Raw genomic sequence first — 21,869 nt, forward strand, 5'->3', positions numbered from 1 at the left:
ACTCTAATGCTTTGGTGTTTTAATTGTAGAGGGAAAAAATGGGTTCAAGCCCAGTTCTAGTATCTAAAACCTAGGTGATCTTAGGCAAATAACAGATCAAGAGCTGGAAGATACTTTATAACTAACTAATCCTACATTCTAAGGAATTTGTTTCCATTCAAGGTTATTGTTCTTAGCTAAGGAAGGATTTGAACCCAAGTAATTCGTTGCAGTATAACATGATATGCTTGTCTCTGGGCTTCATTTTTGTTAAACATAAAATGAGAAGATCACATTCAATTTTCCTGTCCTCTAGACATGAACTCATTATTTTAAAATTACTTTGATCCCAAACGCCCCCTATTCGCCCCCCCCCCAGCCCCTGGCCTCCCCCCGCCTCCGCTTCCTAATTTGCCCCTTTCTACATGGTACCAATTGTTGAAGTCACTCACCCTCAGTCTCATTATCATCTTCACATCCTCATTCCCTCTCTACATTTCTCTACATTTAATATTTTTCAAGTCTGATCATTTCTTCTTTCACTACATGTTCCTTTGTCTTCTCTGACATTATAATTGCTTTGTATAATCCTTCAACACTTGTGTTTAGACTCTTTCTAAAGTCTTCTACTTGCACTCCCTGCTTCATCTCTTTGCACTATAATCCATAATCCATTTAATTGTCAAATGGATCTTTCTAAAATTCAGTTTTGATTTATAATTCCCCAATCCTTTTAATAAACTCCAGTGGCTCTATAATCCGCAAGAAACTAGCATAAAATTGTCAATTTGGGTTCCAAAGATTTTAAAAACTTGTCTTCCCTATCACCACCTTTCTAATCTTCTTAAAACAAATTTCATGGATGCTGTGATTCAATGACATTGGTCTTCTTATTGTTTTTCAAAATGAAACTATTTCTTTTCACTGTGATTTTTCACTGGCTCTTCCCATAGCTTGGAATTTTTTCTCCTGTTCTAGTTTTGTAATTTCCTTCACATTCTATATAAAGTCTCACCTTTTGCAAGAAATTATTCTTAATCATCAAACCTCACATATTCCCCAAGGGATTAACCACAATTATATATATATATACACATATATATTATCATATATATGTATGTATATGCATACATACACATACACACACACATATAGTACATGTATACACACATACATATATGTATATATGTAGTTTGTATGCGATTATTTTCATATTGTCTCCATTTACCAGAGTTCCTTGAAAGTGAAAAATTCCCCACCCCTTAGCAATTAACTAGTAATGTCTGTCATATAACAGACACTAAATAAATGCTAGTTGACTTATTGACCTCTAAAATCTTCTTGACCTCTAAAGCATGGGAACTTTAGATTTTTCTAACTTTCAAGCTCTAATATTTTATTCATAACTTAAAATGGAATTTTGTGAAGAAAAATATTTTAGGTAAGGGATATATATTGAAAAAAAAATGTCAGCATTAGACAATTCAACCTATTCAAGAGCCCTGATGTTTAAAATAAACATTTTTCTTGATTTTTAAAAAATAAAATAAAAATAACATGGACAAAAATGAAGTAAAGTGGAGGCAGATAGGTAGTACAATGGATAGAGCACTGGGTGTGGAGTCAGGAAGAGATGAGTTCAAATCAGTCCATAGATACTACTTTAAGATCATGGGGAAATCACTTAATTTGTTCCCCTCAATTTCTTCATTTATTAGAGATAAATGATAATACCTATCTCATCTACAGTGAAGATCAAAATGAGAAAATAGTTGTAAAACATTTAGCATTAGTATTATTAAAATTAGCATTAAATTTTATTTCACTTCTTATTTTTATATATTTCTATTTAAAGAAAGCATATGTAATAATAGAAGAAATATTTGTGGGTTCCCTCTTTACTTCCAGGTTCTTCTTTTGTTTTCAGCTGAGAGAGAGAGAGCGAGAGAGAGAGAGAGAGAGAGAGAATGAGAGACATGCAGAGACCTACATGTGACTATATCCTCAGACACATATACATGCATATACATTTTCCATATGTAAACTTGCACTTAAAACAATAATAATAAGGCTGATATATAATGTAGATTTCTCTCTTGATTGAAACTTTTAATTTTTAAAGTCTTTTTTGAGTTCTATAAATTCTCTCTTGGAAGAGAACATTTTCACAATACTATTTGGGATAGAAAAAAGCTTTTTTATTTCAGTGTCTTCCTCTAAAGATGAATCCTGTTCTTCTCTTTTATTGTAATTATGTTTCTATGGCTGGGGTCTTTCTTCTTTGCCATTTCATTTTTTTAAAAATGAGAACTGTTAGTATAAGCTCTTCTAATCCTGGGATGGAGGGCCTAGTACCACCAGCTTTACTTCATCTCTCCCCTCTGACCTAGAATTCCAAACCAAAAGCTCCCTCTTCCTATAAGTGCCCACAGGCATCAGTGGCCCACTGCTTCTCCACTCCCGGAATGCTGGTTCCTTCTGGCTCAGGACAATATCTCTGCAGCCTAGTATTCTCGATTAACAGGGATTCCCTCAATCTTCTGGGAATCTGACTTCAACTCCTTATTCTGGCTGGGAGATGAAAATTCTTGGGTTCCAGCTGAGGCTCCAGAGGAACCCAGTTAGCCCCAGTGTCCTCCACTTGCTTTTTCTGTCTAGTTTAGCCTAGAGGTTTTTGCGCATCACGTTGGCTAATTCCCAGCATAAAATCTTTCTTTGGATCTTTTTGTTTGTTCTTGGAACACTCCAGTTCTGCCCCAAGACTTTTTTTTTCCCCCTCCATCCTCTGTTCTCTCTGAAGAAGAAATTCCTTCTGTTTGTAGGGGAAATCTGGAGAGCTTTGAATTTATTGACCTATTCCACCTCTTCCCAATGCTAAATTTTTTATTTATTAAATAATGCAATGTATGTGATTAGGTCAATCAAACATTGTATTTACAAGGGGCATTAGAACTTACCTATCTCAAGTTCCTTATTTTTATTTAAAAGAAAAAGCTGAGGCTGACACAGATGTTTTGGCCATGGTCACATAATAAATAGAGTCACAGACAGAATATGAACCTAAGTGCTCTGATTCAGACTCCAAACTCAGTGTTCTATTTTATTATATAGAAATACAAACATATTTATGAACATGTATGTATGTGCATAAATACATTCATACATGTATGTATAATTAATGCGTGTATATAAATAACTGACATTAAATTCACCTGTATACATGCTATTGCATATATGCATATGCATATCATTTGCCATTTCCTTCTCTAGCTCATTTTACCGATGAGTAACCTGAGACAAAAAATATCAAATTAACTTCCCAGAGACATAGAGCTAATAATTTTTGCCGTCAGATTTGAACTCAAGAAAATGACTCTTCTTAACTCCAGGCCAGGCACTCTATCTACAATGCCATCTAGCTGCATCTAGAGTGTGTGTGTGTGTGTGTGTGTGTGTGTGTGTCTGTGTGTCTGTGTGTCTGTGTGTATGTGGTGAGTTGAGGGGTAGAATCACAAAGTAAATCTAGTTCTAAGTACTAAGGAAAGTAGTTGAGGTTATCAAATATAAATACAATTTCTGTTTGTTTTAAATATTTGTTTTGCTTTCATTAGTATTTCTCTTCTTTTGTACCCTGGAGCAGAATTGGAATTTCATTTTTCTAAAGCTCTTCCTAAAACCACATCCTTATTAAAGATTGAAGACAGTTTTTTCACATCATGAAAATTATATGTACATAAGAGGAGCACAATTTCACTATTGCAATGCACAGTGTTTTCATTATTCTGCTCCATTTTGTTCACGAATACCTAGACCACATGGGTCAAAAGCTATACATGCTCACATCATATCTACTTTTTTTTTTCTTTTTGCTGAGGCAATTGGGATTAAGTGACTTGCCCAGGGTCACATAGGCTCGGAAATGATGAAGACACATTTGAATTCAGGTGATCCTGACTTCAGTGTCTGTGCTCTATCCACTGTGCTACCTAGCTGCCCCAATCATATCTACTTCTTTGTAATATAGTAGAATAAACCAGCTATTTTGACCAGGAAAAAAAATGCTTTGTTCCTTTCCTAATAGCAGTTTGGTGGCCATCCTGCTAATTAGATTATTTTTCTAAAGGATTCTCATGAGAATTTTCTATAAATTCTTTTCCTCTATTTCCATATTGTGTCTTCATTTACTGACAATTCCAGAGTCAAATTAACTTGAAAACTAGTTAATTTATTTTGAGAATAAATGGCAGTTGAAGGAAAAAATCCATATAAACTTGAAAAAAGCCACTGAACAAGTCTGAAAAATATAGACATTTAGCTTACAATGCAGTTCAACTTGAAATTGATTTTCTACCAAGATATCAAATCAAGAAATATGCAATGTTTAATTTGTTGTTGTTTTTTCTTCTCCTTATAATATTTTGGGAAAACAGATTCTCCAATAATTTTGATTCCCTCAAATCACTTTGATTTAATAATAATTGGCATGTAGATTTGGTTTTCTGGAGTTCTGTTGAGTGAATGACACTGTTGGGTGGGGACATCCATAGACAAGAGTACAGAAAAAGAGAATTAAAAGAAGAGTGTATGGGAAAGGATAAATTTGACTTCCATACCTAAAGTTCCTGAGGCAGGATTCCAAATCAAAAATTTCCTGACTCCATGTATTATTGTATTTATTTATTTATTTTATTTTTCATATTTGTTTATATTTATAAATTTTTATTTTATGTTTATATATAAATATGAATTATATATAGTAAAATAAATACTTATGTTAATTTTATTATAGATTTTATAAATTTATAAATATTTTTACATTTATTTTATTGCCTTTGCTTAATAAATTTTGCTTAATAAATATTGCTTAATAAAAGATCTGTGTCATAATATTGTATACTTCTTTCATATCTGATGATGACAAAATTATTAGTAAAAATTACTTGGCTATACCTTAATAATATTAATTCCAGGAACTTTAAAATTGATGTTTTAATTTATATTATCATAACAAGCTCATAATATTCAAATCCCATATTATGAAAGATTTTTAAAAATAGACAAAGAGTAGAAGAAATCAAAGTCATGTACAAGTAAGAACTTTTTTTTCACTTAATCAACATGCCTTCTAGTGAAGAAACATTGAGTAGTACATATATTAAAGAATCTGGAGTTAGGACAAACTTGATTTAAATCTAGTCCCACTAATAGCATTACTCTGGGAAAGTTATTAAAACTATTTGACAGTGGTTTTCTTTTTAAATTTTATTTTTAGTTCATATATGTACATTCAATTTTTACATATTTTCATATGTTATAATGGAGGAAAAAAATCAGAGCAAAAAAAGGTAAAAATGGTATGCTTCAATCTGCATTATGTCTACATAGTTTTGTCTCTGGGCATAGATGGCATTTTCTATCCAAAATTTGCTGGAATTATTTTGAATCACAAAATTGCTGAGAACAACTAATTCTATCATATCTAATCATTAGTTAATCTTCTTGTTACTGTGTACAACACATCATTTCATTTAAGTCTTTACTGGCTTTTCTGAAATCAGTTTGCTCACTATTTCTTATAGAACAATATTATTCCCCGACCTTCATGTTCATAATTTGTAAGAATCAATTTCTTTATTTATAAAACGAGAATATTGGGCTTGATGATATATACGATTTCTTCCAGTCCTACGTCTGTGATGATTACTGGGTTTGCCTGAAAATGTTTTCAGTGAATCTATAGGTGAATCTACATTCAATATTTTTAATCTAAATAAAACAGACAACAAAAGCAATCATTTTGCCATATAGACAATAGTAGATGAGGGACACATCATAGAGTGATTCCAAAATTACTTTGAATATAAATATGGGAAAAATGAGAAATCAAAACAGTAACAGCAACAAAAGAAATAGGAACAATAGTCATCAACTTTGTGAAAATATATCTTGTAATTCATGAACCAAAATTTTTAACTTCAAATCATAAGAAGTCCAATATTTTTCTACCCACATTCTTTTAGTGATCCATCATGGCTAAGAGCTACAGCATATCATAATCATAGAAAAAAATAAGTCGTAGAATAGCCAAAAAGCAATAAAGATGGATTTGGTTGGCTGCATAGTTCAACAATTTAAAAATGTCATCAAAAATAGAGAATTTAATTAGGAAGTGGGTCAATCACATAACAAGAACTAGGGGAGACTTTTGGATAAGCCACAGCCTTCAACAGTGGCTACCCAATATTAAGAGATATAGAGGAAATCTCCTCGGATATCAAGATAGACTGTATGTCAGTTGTGTCACTTTATAGTTAGAGAACTCTATTTTACATTTCGATGTAGGAGAAATGACCAAAAAAGAGAAAGGTGTTGTATTTTTATATATCTACACAAGTACACTTTTCATTATGTTACTCCTAGAACTCAAATCCAATTCCATGAAAACACTGAATTGATCAAAGTGACTTGAAATGAATTATAAGAAAACAGAATTTGTTTCCAATTTTCCTCTGTCATTGAGAAAAATATGTTCTTAATAAAAATCATAATGTATCATTGTATATTTAGCTATTTTTAGAAAACTTGTCTATAAATTGTAGTTCAAAATTCTTAGACATATAAGAATGAGAAAGTGTAGAGAAATTTACACTGAATGAAATCTACTTGAAAAATGCCTAGGTGAAAAGGAACTTCAACCACAAAAAATCCATATTTCATATCAACCATGAAGTTGACTTTTTATTTGACCTCAATATATTTTTTTCAGAAAACTCTGAACATTTTGAAGACATCATCTAATTTGTCCTCCCAATTTTAGTGGAATAGGGAGCAGGTGGTAGTGTTTTGATTTCACAGATGAGAAAGTGGCAAAAAGAGTTTGACTCTTATGTGTAAACAGCAACATACACTGAAATACTACCAATTTGTTCATTTTGATGCCCTTCAAGATTAATATTAAGAATTCATAGAAACCACTGATATGGACAATATGAATTAATCAGTTGTGTTTTGTCCTATTCATAGAACAATGTGACTGACTGAAGACTATTCAAGTCAATGACAAGAGAGAGAGGAAAAGGCCCAGTTGTTTCTCACTTTTGCTATTTCAGTGAACCGCATCCTTTGAGGCACTTTTCTCTTCTGTATATAGTATTCTGTATACAGTATACAGTATAAGATTGCTACAAGAAAAAAACTGATTTTTATTTTATGTTAAGTAGATTATTTCATGATCATTTTTGCCAGCTGAATATCATTGTAAATGTCATCTCCTACATTTACTAAATTCTCAGTTGGAAAGCTATTTCTTTCTTCACTTATACTACTGTTGCTTTATTTTTGTATAATAGTTATTACTATTTACACAGATTTCTAAAGTGTAATCTTTCAAATAAGAACACAGGATTGAGAATTGGAAAGAGTTTTTGTTATTATCTAGTCCAACCAACTATCTTAACAAATCAGAAAAAAAAAAAAAAAAAAAAACAAGACTCCAATTTTTACTGGATTCACAATATTTGACACAATGGAGTCAATATTTGAACCCAGATTACTTGATTCCAAATCATTATTTTATGACAATCTGCTTCTATCCAGTTAATTTGAAATGTGGAACTATTAAAACAATAAGCAAAAATGGTTACTTTAGTTAATTACATAATTTTAAGAAATTAAATCTCTAGCAAAATTATTCTAATAAATAATTCCCACAAATAACTTCATGTATCATTAATATAAGTACAACATCTGTCGCTATATATAACTCATCCAAATTTAACCAATTACAGTCATCCTTTCCCTATTATAAAATCATGAAAGTAGGTTGAACCAATAATTAAGAATCCAACACAGCATATGGTCAAGGCATCAATTAGTTTTCATTCTTCCTTCCAGAATAAGCCTAACTTCTAACTATTTTGCTTATGACAAATTTTATTTTTTAAATGTTTACTCATTTTCATTCATGTCCAACTTTTCATGATATCTTTTGGGATTTTCGTCTCAAAAATTCTGGAATAGTTTGACATTTTCTTCTCCAGGTCATTTTACAGAGAAGGAAACTGAAGCAAACAAAGTGACTTGCATAGGATCAAAACAGATAGTAAGTGTCTGAGGAAGAATTTGAAGTTTAATATTTTTAATCCAGATTTGTCACTCTATCCAGTGTGCTTCCCTAACACATTTTAAACTTCTCATATAATAGCATGGTCAAATTATATCATCACCTGCCATATCTATTATGCCCCTCTCCATTTTATTTTGCCCTAACCCCAATTTCAGATCTTTAGAAAATATTGCAAAATCAAAAGAAAAGAAAAGGAGAAAAGAAAGTTAGCTTCCTACAAAAGTGGTAAGGGAAAGGCTTAATCTGAGCAGACCTAAAATTAAGTTTTTGAAGACTATGTTTTAAAGGGAACCACTAATAACCATGCTCTCTTCTCAGCTAGCTGTCATGATTAAAGTTCATCCTTTCCTTATATGTGATTATAAAGTACCTGCAGATTGGGAGGTACACAGATTGTTCTGGCTCTGTGCTCCAGTCTGGCAAATTAAGAATGTCTCATATAAAAATATTGAGATCAGTACTAGTCAATGAAACAGTTTAGAAACAAATGCCAAATATTATTTTTGAATACATATGATTCCTTTTTATTGATTTCAGATTCATATTTTATTTTGCCCCCTATCATCCAGAGAAGGAATTGTACTTTCCTTATCTGTTACTAATGATCTCTGACATACAATTGATATACTTAACTGGGAAAAGTTGGACAAAGTGTTCTAGATCAATGTCACTCTTTGTAAAGAAAGCACAAATTCTGTCTTTGCAAAAATTCCCTATGATTAAGGAGAAAGAAAATCTCAACACACCTAGTCCATGGCCTTCTTTCTGTATTATTAATTCATTTGCTTCATTTGAAATAAATTTAAGTGAGTGAGAACTGTGCAAGGTGACCTGCCTTACTTTTTCCTCCAGAGCCATCTGGTCCCAGAGACAAGATATACATCAGGATGACTGAAGATAGCCTTGACTGAAATGAGAAACCTTACCTTTTTTAAGCTAATGTCTTCAACAGATTTAATTAAAGTCCAAAGCAGGAAATCCATGTTCCAAATTATATGAGAGCTTGTCAAGGTAGAAAACTTTTCCAAAAATATATATGGTAACTTTTCCATGATTACCAATTTTCTATCTCTCTTCTATATTCCTAATACCTTTGTCTTTATGTTCTAGAGGATGTCAACTTCACAACTTGGAGACTTCTTTAAAAAAACATTTATTTATTTTAATACACATTGCATTATAAATTGTGATGGTTGAGAAAAATCAGAGCAAAATGGAAAAACCATGGGAGAGGAAAGAAAAAAAAAAAACAACAGAAAAGAAGTAAACATGTCATGTGTTGATTTACATTCAATCACCATAGTTCTTTTTCTGGATAAAGAAAATATTTTCTGTTCACTGAACACTGAACACTGAGAAAAAACAAGTCTTTCATAATTTATCATTACACATTATTGTTGTTATTGTGTACAATGTATTCCTGTTTCTGCTTTTGCTCTGCATCAGTTCATGTAAATCATTCCAGACCTTTCTAAAATCAGCTGGTGCAGCATTTTTTATAGAACAAGAATATTCCATTATCGTCATATATCATAATTCAATAACCTATTACCTAAATGATGAACATCTACTCATTTTCCAATCTTTGCTACTTCAAAAAGAGCTGTTACAAACTTTTTTTTGCACATGTAGGTCTTTTTCTCTTCTTTATGATTTCCTTGGGATACAAATCTAATAGTGGCACTTCTGTGTTAAGAGACATGCACAGTTTGTGGGTCCTAAGGCAGAGTTCCAACTTTTTCTCCAGAATAGTTGGATCATTTCACAACTCCACCAACAATGCATTAAAATCCCAATTATACCTCATGTCCTCTAATATTTATCATTATCTTTTCCTTTCATTTTAGCCAATCTATGAGGTATGAGTTGATAAACTTAGAGTTGTTTCAAAGTGCATTTCTCTAATCCATAATGATTTAGAGCATTTTCATGTAACTATGGATGGTTTTAATTTCATCTTCTAAAAATTGTCTGTTTATATCGACTAACCATTTATTAATTGAAGAATAACTTCTATTCTTCCAAATTTGACACAGTTCTTTATATATTTTAGAAATGATACCTTAATCAAAAATACTGGCTGTAAAGATTTTTTCCTATCTTTGAACTTCTTTTTTAGCTTGTGTTGGTTTTGTTTCTGCAAAAACTTTTTTTAACTTAATGTAATTATATTTGTCCATCTTGCTTTTCATAATTTTCTCTCATTCCTCTTTGGTCATATATTTCTTTATTCTCCAAAGATATGATAGATAATTTATCCCTTGCTCTCCTAATTTGTTTATGGTATCACTTTTTGTGCCAAATCATATACTCATTTTATGCAATATGAGTTGTGCAATATAAGTCTATGCTGAGTTTCTGACATATAATTTTCCAGTTTCCCCAGCAATTTCTGTGAAATAGTGAGTTCTTATCACAGAAACTGGAGTTTGGGGCCTTATTAAATACTAAATTACTACTATAGTTATTGATTATTAAATAATCAATTGTGTCTAATTTTTCTTTCACCCACTCATTCTTTAGGATTAGATTATTTAATTTCCAATTAATTTTGTTCTATTTTTTCCTGGCCATTTATTACATGTAATTTTTATTGGACTATAATCTGAAAAAAATGCATTTGTTATTTTTGTTTTTCTCCATTTGATTTTGAGGGACTTATACCCCAATACAAGCTTAATTTTTGTCTAGGTTCCATTTACCACTAAGAAAAATATATATATTTCTTTCTTTCCACATATAAATTTCTCCAAAATCCAAAATTTTCTTCATCATACTGAACTTTTCTAAAATTCTATTTGCCCTTTTAACTTCTTTCTTGTTTATTTTGTGGTTTAATTTATTTAGTTCTGATAGCATGATATTGAGTTTTCACCCAGGATACTTTTGCTATCTATTTGTTCTTGCAACAATTTTAACTTCTCCTCAAGAAATTTGGATGCCACAGCACTAAGTAATATATATTTAGTACAGATATTACTTCATTGTCTATGAAGCATCTTTCAATAAATTGTCAAGGAAAACTATCCTGGTGCCCAGTAAACAGGGGGGTAAAATAGTCACTGAAAGAATCCACCAATCACTTTCTTAAAGATATCCCCAAAACTCTAATGAACACTAGAGTCAAATTCGAAAATTACTAGGACAAGGAGAAAATATCACGAGGAGCACAAAAGAAACAATTCAACTATCAAGGAACCACGATTAAGATCATCCAAGATTTAACAGAGTCCACATTAAAGGATTTAAGGGGTTAGAAAGCGATATTCTAGAAGGCAAATAACTTGAATTATAACCAAGAATCAACTGCCCAGCAAATTGAATATAATATGTCAGGGCAAAAGATGAATATTTAATAAGATAGCGGACCTTCTATTATTTATGATGAAAAGACCAGAGCCAAATAGAAAAATTAAGCTCTCAAATACAAGAAGGTAGAAAAATCATTAAAAGGTAAAATAAAAGAAAAAATATTCAAAGTTTAAACTGTTTATATAATTACATGAGAATATGATACTTGTAAATCTTGATCTTTATTAGGGCAGTTAGAAGCACTATATATAGAAAGAGATTATGGATATAATTGACTTTAATATGCTGATATAAAAAGGAAATTTAGTGGTGGAAAAAAATGCAATAGGAGAAAAAAAAGAGGAGGCAAAATGAAGTAAGTTACCTTAGCATAGACACAAAAGACTAAAATAGAGGGAAAGAAGGAAGGTATGACAAACATTGAATAGTAATTTCATTGGAGTTGGCTCAAAGAGGGAATAATTGTTATAATTTTTTTTTTTTACTACATAATTTTATTTTACTACATAAAAAAGTAGGCAAAGGAAGGACACAAGGGAGGTACTGGGTAAAAGAGAGAATAGAAGGTAAAGCAGAAGTAGTAAGAGAAAGGAGAAAGAAAAGGTGGGTAGTAATAGAATAAAGGAGAAATTCAGGGAGATGATGATTATAAGTAAAACAAGTAAGAAGGGAATAGGTGAAAAGGGAAAAAAATGTAAAATAGGATGGAGGAAAAAACACAATTGATGATCATAACTGAGAATGTGAATGGAATGAAATTTACCACAAAATGGAAGCAAAATGGATTAAAAACCAGAATCCTGTGATATATTATTTACAAGAAACATATTTGAAGCAGAGAAATTCACACAGAATAAGGCTAAAATGATGGAGAAGAATATATTATGTATCAACTGATGTAGAAAAAGCAGCCATAGCAATCCTGCAAAAACAAAACCAAAAATCTATTTAATTAAAAGAGCTAAGGAAAGAACAAATATCTTAGAAAAAAAGGTTCCACAGACAATGAAATAATACCAATTTTAAACCTATATGCATGAAGTGGTATATTATCCAAAATCTTAGAGAAGAAGTAAATTGAGTTACAGAAAGAAACTATGGCAGTAAAACTATGCTAATGGGGCTTCATCCTCTCTCTCTCTCAGAACTAGATAAATTGAACCACAAAATAACCAGGAAATAAATTAAATAAAATATTATCAAAGAAATTACAGCAATCTATCATCAGAATAATGCATTCTGACCAAATGAGATTTATACCAATAATGTAGGGTTGGTTCAATATTGGAAAATTATCAGAACAATTTACCATATCAGTATCAAAATTAACAGAAATCATATCATTATAACAATAGATGCTGAATAAGCTTTTGCAAAATACAGCACTTATCCTTATTAAAAACTACAGAATAAAAAATAACTGATTTTTTTTTAATTCAAGCAGACTTTATCCAAAAGCCATCATCAAGCCTTATATGTAATGGCTATTAACTAGAAGTTGTCTCAATAAGATCGGGGTGAAGCAAGAATACCCATTATCTCCACTATTTTCAATATAATACTAGAAATGTTATCTTTAGCAATAACAGAAGGAAGAATAATGAAGGAATTAGAATAGGGAAAGAGGAAATGTAAATGGATGAGATAACCTTAAATCATCAACTAGAAAACACTTGAAATAGTTAATAACTTTAACAAAATTTCAGAATATAAATTAAACCTACCCAAATCATTAGCATTTCTACATTACTTCCAAAATTCAGAAGTGAGATAGAAAGAGAAATACATATTTGAAAGGAGTCTATCTGCCAAGAGAAATCCAGGGATCATATAAACACAATTACAAAACACTTTTCACAAGTAAAAATGTCAGATCTAAACAAGTGGAAAAATAACAATTACTCATGACTAGGCCAAATTACTATAATAAAAAATGACAATTCTACCAAGATTAATTTAATTATTTAGTACAACAATTATCAGAGTACTAAAATATTTCATAGAGCTAGAAAAAATAATAAAATTAATCTGAAAGAACAAGTGTTTAAGATTATAAAAGAAAATCATGAGAAAAATGCAAAGAAGTATAGCTTAGTCATAGTATATCTAAAGCTATGTTATAAGCCAGCAATAATCAAAACCATTTGGCTAAAAAATAAAGTGGTGGATCAATGGAATAGTTTGGTACACAAGAAAAGGAAAGGAAGGAGTGTGTGTGTGGGGGGAATTGGAAGTCAAAATTTTATAAAAATAAATGTTTAAAACTATCTTTACTTGTGATTGTGAAAAATGCTATTATAAGGGGAAAATTAAAACAAATAAAATGACAAAGTTGAACTTAATTTTTCTTTAAGGTATTTTTCAGTTCTAAAATCTGTAATTTCAGTTTTATGTGTGTTATATTTAGCAAGTATTTAAAACACAGTTCCTTCTCATCAGTCATTTATATCTATGAGACAAGATGCTTTAAATGCCAAGAGATAAGTCTTATAATGGATCAAATTTCATTTCATTCAATTGCCAACAAAAATAAATAATTAGATAATATACACAAAGGATAAGTGCTCACTGTTGCATATTGCTTTAAGACCCACAAATAATTTTGTGGTATCATTTTACCATCCAACTACCCTGTGAGGTAAGTGCCTTTATCAGTACCATTTTGCAATTACTAGGAGTTAGGTTTAGAAAAATTAAAAGACTTGAACTAGTTCATCTATTAAGTCCCTGAGTTAGAAGAAATATAGATCTTGTTAGTGAGACCAGCATATTATCCACAATTCTCTCTCTCTCTTTCCTTTCTCTCTCTCTGTCTCTGTCTCTCTGTATGAGATAGCACTGGTGGTACATTTGCTATTCTAAATAATGTATATGATTTGTACTCAGTTATTACTTCTTCATACAAATGCTTAGGACCTATCAGATTAACTCATACATTTATATAATTGCCTAGAAATAGAGTACATGCTGTAAATTTTTTTCTGACATACAGGTTGACATGTAAATCATGTTTTACTTCTGAATAAGGAGCAAATTAAGAGATTTCCCTATTGTCTGATATGTTTTTATTATAACTTCATGTCTCTAACCTCCACTACCCGTTGTGTATTCTATTGCTTATTGGTTCATAACCTCCTTGTGATCAAAGACAGAGCTTAGCCCATAATAATTTATGTGTAAAATGAGTAAGATTAATTAATATTTTCTTTCATTCATTTATTCATTTATATACACTAGATGTATGTATACAATATATGTCTGAGTATATATTAGCAAATAACAAATTGTGTCATCTTCTCCTATTTTCTCATGCAATTTAGAACAGATTCTCTCCTGGGGCTATTTTCTAAAACTTAATTTTCCTTTGTAAAACTTGGCTGAGAAATAAAGGACAAAATATATTGTTAAAGAGGAAGCATGTTATCAACTATATGACACCTCAGAGCTTATGAACCAAAAGATTAAAATTGCCAAGCTATAAAAATACTGAACTCAATATGAATTTAGAACCCTTGACATCCATGGAAGCTGCAGGTGCTAATTGGGGGCAATATATAAGCCTAATTAAAAATGTAGAGACCTGGATTTTGCTATTCTAGAAATAAAATGAGCTTATCATAGTTGAATGTTACAGGAGGGATTTCAGGAACTTAATTCCTTAATATGTATTACAGGTACTACAATTTTCAAAGACCGTCTACTAAATCATGCAGGGATTGGAAACCAATGTTTTCAAGTGTTAAGGTCAGTATTTTATAAGTGTGATCTGAGAGTCAATCAACATTGAATGAATATCATATCTAGTGCAAAATTGAGCTGAGACAATGAAACATTAAATTAGAAAATCATAGATGTAGTGCTAAAATGTACCTTAGAAAATAGGTGGTTGATTTATGTTATTTTACAGATGAGGAAATTGAGGTCAAAAGATGATAGGTAATTTGTTCAAGGCCACACAGCTACTAAATACAATATTTTTAAATCCACATTTTGACTTCAAATCCAATATACTTTCCACTGTGTCACTATGCAATAGGACAAGGCAGAGGACATTTAACAAATGACTAATTATAAAATCCTGATTTGACATGAGCACTAAATTTCTATCCTTTTTCTTATGGTTAAGGGAACTGCTAAAGTGAAACCTCTTACAAGCTTACATGCAGGGAAGATAGAAGTAGGTAGATAGATTAAAAAGGTATCTCAATATCATTTGGTATTGAAATATCCATCTATTGATCAATCTAGTTGAGATAGAATGTGGAGGAAAATTTCCTCCATTATGATTAGTGTTCTGAGGGAACAAACAAGACAAAACCAATATATTAGAAGGGTCTAAGTAATTCCAATTTCTCTCATTCACTCAAATATATACATTATAAATATCCCATATTACAAACAAGATAAAAACTTAGCCAAAATTAAGATGATATAACAAGATATTAATAAATGATGATAATATCATTTCAACAGTAATGATAATAATTATGACAAACTGAGTTCACAAAATTGTTTTCTATATGATATCACGTATCATCCCCAGAATACCTTCCAGGCTAAGTGAAACAGAATTTACCTGCTGTCTAGATGCTATAGGTTCCAACTATCTGAATTATACCTGGCATGTGTCAAAATAAATCACTGACACCTAAAAATACCAATCTAAATGATGGGAAAAAGGATTAAAGCAGTAGTCTCAAAACAATGGAGTGTAGGTGGGGAAAAGATATATTCAAGTTTCAATTTGGATTCTTATTAGCTCAGTCATCCTTGATCTCTTAGCCTCAATTTCTTCATCTGCAAAATAGTTTCCCATAGCACTTGTCAGATTATTATCATTATTTTTATTATTGTTATTATTATTATTATTATTATTATTATCTTATAATTATTATTGCTAATAATAATCATACTGTATTATGTAGTTTATATTGTAAATAATAACAATAATAATAATAATTTTGATTGTTCGATAGCTGGGAGCTCTTAGTTCTATCCTCAGTGGTGATGGATATGTCCTTTGTTCTATAAACTGGAACTAGAAATATTTCAATAAACTTCTGTTATGTTTATTCTGTGCTTGATGTTGAGAATAAACAGACATAAGTGTGAGTGGGAAACTTTTCTGGGGAAATTATTTTCTATTGAGGATTAATATTTATCATCAAAATTGCACACAAAATAATAAGAAGTGAAGAAATAGTGGAGGAAAAGAAGAAGGAAAAAAGGTGAAGAAGAGAAAGAATAAAAGAAAAGGAGAGATAGAGAAGGAGGGGTAGGAAGACAGGAAGTCTGGGATAGAAGGAGACAGAGAATGTAGAGAGAATTAGTATCTAATGGGTATCAAGAAAATCCAACACAAGATTATATTAGGTCTCAGTTTTGAAATATACTAATGATTTTAAAACACAGAGGTGAGAAGAAAATACATGGAAAGGCATACAGGCAGGAGACAAACCAATGAGTTTGGGGAGTATCAAAAAGACCAATTCAGTTGCATCTTAGAATTTGTATAGAAATTAATGAAAAATATCTGGAATTATAGCAAGGATCTAGATGGTAAATGACTTTCAATATCAGTCTGAGCAATTTGGATTTTTATGCAATGTCAGCTCGTAAAGGTCCTATTGTAACACAGTTTGATTTAGCACTTACATGGAGGATACACTGATTGAAGAAGAAAGAGAGAAGAAAAGAGGAAACCAATAAGGAGGCTATTGTACAAGTCTAGGGAAAAGACTATTAATGTCTAGTATATGTAGGGTAGTGGCCTTCTGAGTAAAGAGAAGAGAAAAAATATTCAAATTGTGAATTACTGCTGGTACATCATTATTGAAACTGATTAATTAATTACATTTAGATATTGAAAAGGTAATGGAATGGCAAAATGTAAATCGTTCTACAATTCCAAATGTAGATACATAACAACATTGTACTCAAAAGAAATAGATTGGAATGGTGGATGACCTTGGAAAGAAGTATAGAATACTATTTTGTGTATGAAAATTTTGAGATGTCTATTGTGATATCAATGTTGATAAGTCTATCAGGCAAGAATTTGTGATGCAGAATTGGAATTAAGGAAAGCAATATGATCTGGATATTTAGATTTCTATTTAGATTACAGATTTAGAATCCTACAAGTAATTATGTTTCCCCTGTCCAGTGAAATCACGAAAAAAGTGGGAAAATGAGCAGAGAATGTCAATAACTGGTTTTTTGGGAAGCCTTTAGATGAAAGAAATACTATGTGTTTGATCCAGGAAAAAATATAGGAAATAAGAATTAGGAAAAAGCACTGTCATTATAAAATACGATGACATCTGGACATCTGGAAAAGAATAGTCTGCAGGGGATAGAGCCAAGATGGTAGAGAGGACATACATTTCTTTGTGACCTTCTCCTACAGCCCTCAGATTTATTAGCAATTCCAGCCTCTGAATTATCTCTGGACCAGAAGAATGCAGGAATAGTGGGAGTGCAACAAATTATTAGGAGAAGATAATTTCGAGGATTAACAGAAAAGGTCTATTTCAATCAGAAACAGAGGAGGTGGGCCAATCACAAGCAGGGTGAGCACAAACACCAATGCAGATAGCACAGATCTGGGGCTGTGCAGGCTCTGAGATGAGGTGCAGAGTATAATCCAGAGAATCTAAGAGAAGATTCTACCACAATGTTGGCTACTCTGCCCTGGCTGCAAGCCAGTAGATCATCAGAGAAGTTAGAAAAAATCCAACACAAACACAAAGTGCCAGAATCTCACAGAACATGGCTACATACACCCAGCACCAATATGCAATAAAAATTACTTTAAATAAAAGGTCAGGAAAAAATAGACCAAAAAGTAATTGGAAACTAAACAATCTCATCCTAAAGAATTAATGGGTGACACAGTAAATCATAGACACAATCAATAATTCCATCCAAGAGAAGGACAATAATGAGACAACATACCAAAATTTGTGGGATGCAGCCAAAATAGTAATAAGGGGAAATTTTATATCTCTAGATTCTTACTTGCACAAAATAGAGAAAGAGAAGATCAATGAATTGGGCTTGCAAGTAAAAAAGCTAGAAAAAGAACAAATAAAACCCCCAATCAAATACCAAATGTGAAATTCAAAAATAAAAGGAGAGATTAATAAAATTGAAAATTTAAAAAAAAATCTATTGAATTGATAAATAAAACTAAGAGCTGGTTTTATAAGGAAAAAAAATCAAGAAAATAGATAAACCTTTAGTTAATTTGATTAGAAAAAGGAAAGAGGAAAATCAAATTGTTAGTCTCAAAAATGAAAAGGGAGAACATTCCACCAATGAAGAAGAAATTAGAGCAATTATCAGCAGTTACTTTGCCCAGCTTTATACCAATAAATGTGATAACCTAAGTGAAATGGAGGAATACAAACAAAAATATAGATTGCACAGATTAACAGAAGAGAAAATTAATTACTTAAATAGTCCCATTTTGGAAAAAAAAATATAACAAGCTATTAATCAATTCCCTAAGAAAAAATCCCAGAACAGATGGATTTACATGTGAATTCTATCAAACATTTAAAGAACAATTAGCTCCAATACCATATAAAGTATTTGGAAAAAAATAGGAAATAAAAGACTCCTACCAAATTCCTTTTATGACACAGACATGGTACTGATACCAAAACCAGGTAGGACAAAAACAGAGAAAGAAAATTATAGACCAATCTCCCTAATGAATATTGATGCAAAAATCTTAAATAAAATATTAGCAAAGAGATTACAGAAAACTATCCACAGGATAATACATCATGACAAAGTAGGATTAATACCAGGAATGCAGGGCTGTTTCAGTATTAGGAAAACTACTAGTATAATTGACTTCATCAATAACCAAATTAAAAAAAAAACTATATGATTACCTCAATAGTTGCAGAAAAGGCATTTGATAAAATTCAATATCCAATCCTTTTAAAAACACTAGAAAGTATAGGAATAAGTGGACTTTTCCTTAAAACAGTCAGTAGCATCTATTTAAAACCAGCAGCAAGCATCATATCTAATGGAGATAAAGTAGAACCATTCCCAATAAGATCAGAGGTGAAACAAGGTTACCCACTACAAATTACTATTCAATATTGTATTAGAAGTGCTAGTTTTGGCAATAAGAAAAGAAAAAGAGATTAAAGGAATTAGAGTAGGTAATGAGGAAACCAAATTATCACTCTTTGCAGATGATATGATGATATACTTAGTGAGACCTAGAGAATCAAGTAAAAAAAAAAAAAAAAAAACAGAAATAATCCACAACTTTAGCAAAGTTGCAGGATACAAAATATATCCACATAAATCATCACTATTTTTATATATCATTAATAAAACCCAAGAACAAGAGGTAGAAAGAGAAATTCAATTTAAAATAACTTTCAATAGGATAAAATATTGGGGAATCTATATGCCAAGGGAAATTCAGAAACTATATGAGCAAAACTACAAAACACTTTGCACATAAATAAAGTCATATCTAAACAACTGGAAAAATACCAAGTGCTCTTGTATAGGTTGAGCAAATATAATAAAAATGGCAATACTACCTAAACTTACCTACTTATTGAATGCTTTACCAATCAAACTCCATGGAAACTATTTTATTGACCTAGAAATAATAACAACAAAATTCATCTGGAAGAAAAAAAGGTCAAGAATTTCAGGAGAATTAATGAATAAAAAATTAAATGAAGGTGGCCTAGCTGTACCTGATTTTAAACTATATTATAAAGCAGCAGTCATCAAAACCATTTGGTACTAGCTAAGAAATAGATCAGTTGATCAGTGAAATAGGTTAGGTTTACAGAACAAAATCATTAATAACTATAGCAATCTAGTATTTGCCAAACTTAAATTCCCCACCTTTTCAGATAAATATTCACTATTTCACAAAAACTTCTGAGAAAATTGGAAACTAGTATGACAGAAACCAGGAACCAACCCATACATAATACTGTATCCCAAGATAAGGTCAAAATGGAAACATAAGGAATGATATTATAAACAAATCAGAAGAACATAGGACAGTTTACCTCTCAGACCTGTGGAGGAGAAAGGAATTTTAGAAATCAATATTGATTACAAAATATGCAATTTGGATTATATTAAGTTAAAAAGTTTGTGTACAAACAAAACTAATGCAGACAAGATAAGAAAAGAAGTAATAAACTAGGAAAATATTTTTACATTCAAAGATTCTGATAAAGGCCTCATTTTAAAAAGATATACAGAATTGCCTCAACTTTATAAGAATTCAAGCCATTCTCCAATTAAGAAATGGTGAAAGGATATGAACAGATAATTTTCAGATGAAAAAATTGAAACTATTTGTAGTTTCCTCTGTGGACCTATGAAAAGGTGCTCCATATCACTATTAATCAGAGAAATGTAAATTAAGACAACTCTGAGATACCACTGCACACCTGTCAGATTGGCTAAGATGATAGGAAAAGATAATGACAAACGTTGGAAGGGATGTGGGAAAACTAGGACACTGATACATTGTTGGGGGAACTGTGAATGGATCCAACCATTCTGCAGAGCAATTTGGAACTATGCTTAAAAAGTTATCAAACTGTGCATACCCTTTGATCCAATAGTGTTTCTACTGGGTTTATATCCTAAAGATACTAAAGAATGGAAAGGGACCTGTATGTGCCAAAATGTTTGTGGCAGCCCTTTTTTTTTTTTTTTTTTTGTAGTGTCAAGGAACTGGAAACTGAATGGATACCTATCAATTGGAAATTGGCTGAATAAATTATGATATATAAGTTTTAAGGAATACTATTTTTCTGTAAGAAACGACCAGCAGGATGATTTCAGAGAGGCCTGGAGAGACTGACATGAACTCATGATAAGTAAAATGAGCAGAACCAGGAGATCATTATACATGGCAACACAAGACTACAGGATGATCATTTCTGAGGGATCTGGCTCTCTTAAGAATGAGATGATTCAAACCAATTCCAATTGTTCAGTAATGAAAAGAACTATCTACACCCAAAGAGAAGACTATGGGGGTAGAGTGTGGACCATAACAAGAATTCTCACTCTTTCTGTTGATGTTTACTTTCATTTTGTTTTTTTCCCCAGGTTTTTTTTTTTTTTCATTCTTGATCCAATTTTTCTTGTGCAGCAAGATAACTGTAAAAATATGTGTACATGTATTGGATTTAACATGTATTTTAACACATTTAACATGTATTGGACCACCTGCCATCTAGGGGAGGAGGTGGGGGAAGGAGGGGATAATTTTGAATATAAGGCTTTGCAAGGGTCAATCTTAAAGGGTTACCCATGCATTTGTTTTGTAAATGAAAAGCTTTAATGAAAAAAAATACAATACTAATTTCCTATTAAAAGCATTATAGAGCATACAAATAAATGGAGTTTTCTTTTCCTCTGTGGACCTTATCTGACCTTG

This window comes from Antechinus flavipes, chromosome 6, assembly GCF_016432865.1.
Source record: "Antechinus flavipes isolate AdamAnt ecotype Samford, QLD, Australia chromosome 6, AdamAnt_v2, whole genome shotgun sequence".
In the NCBI taxonomy this organism is placed as follows: domain Eukaryota; kingdom Metazoa; phylum Chordata; class Mammalia; order Dasyuromorphia; family Dasyuridae; genus Antechinus; species Antechinus flavipes.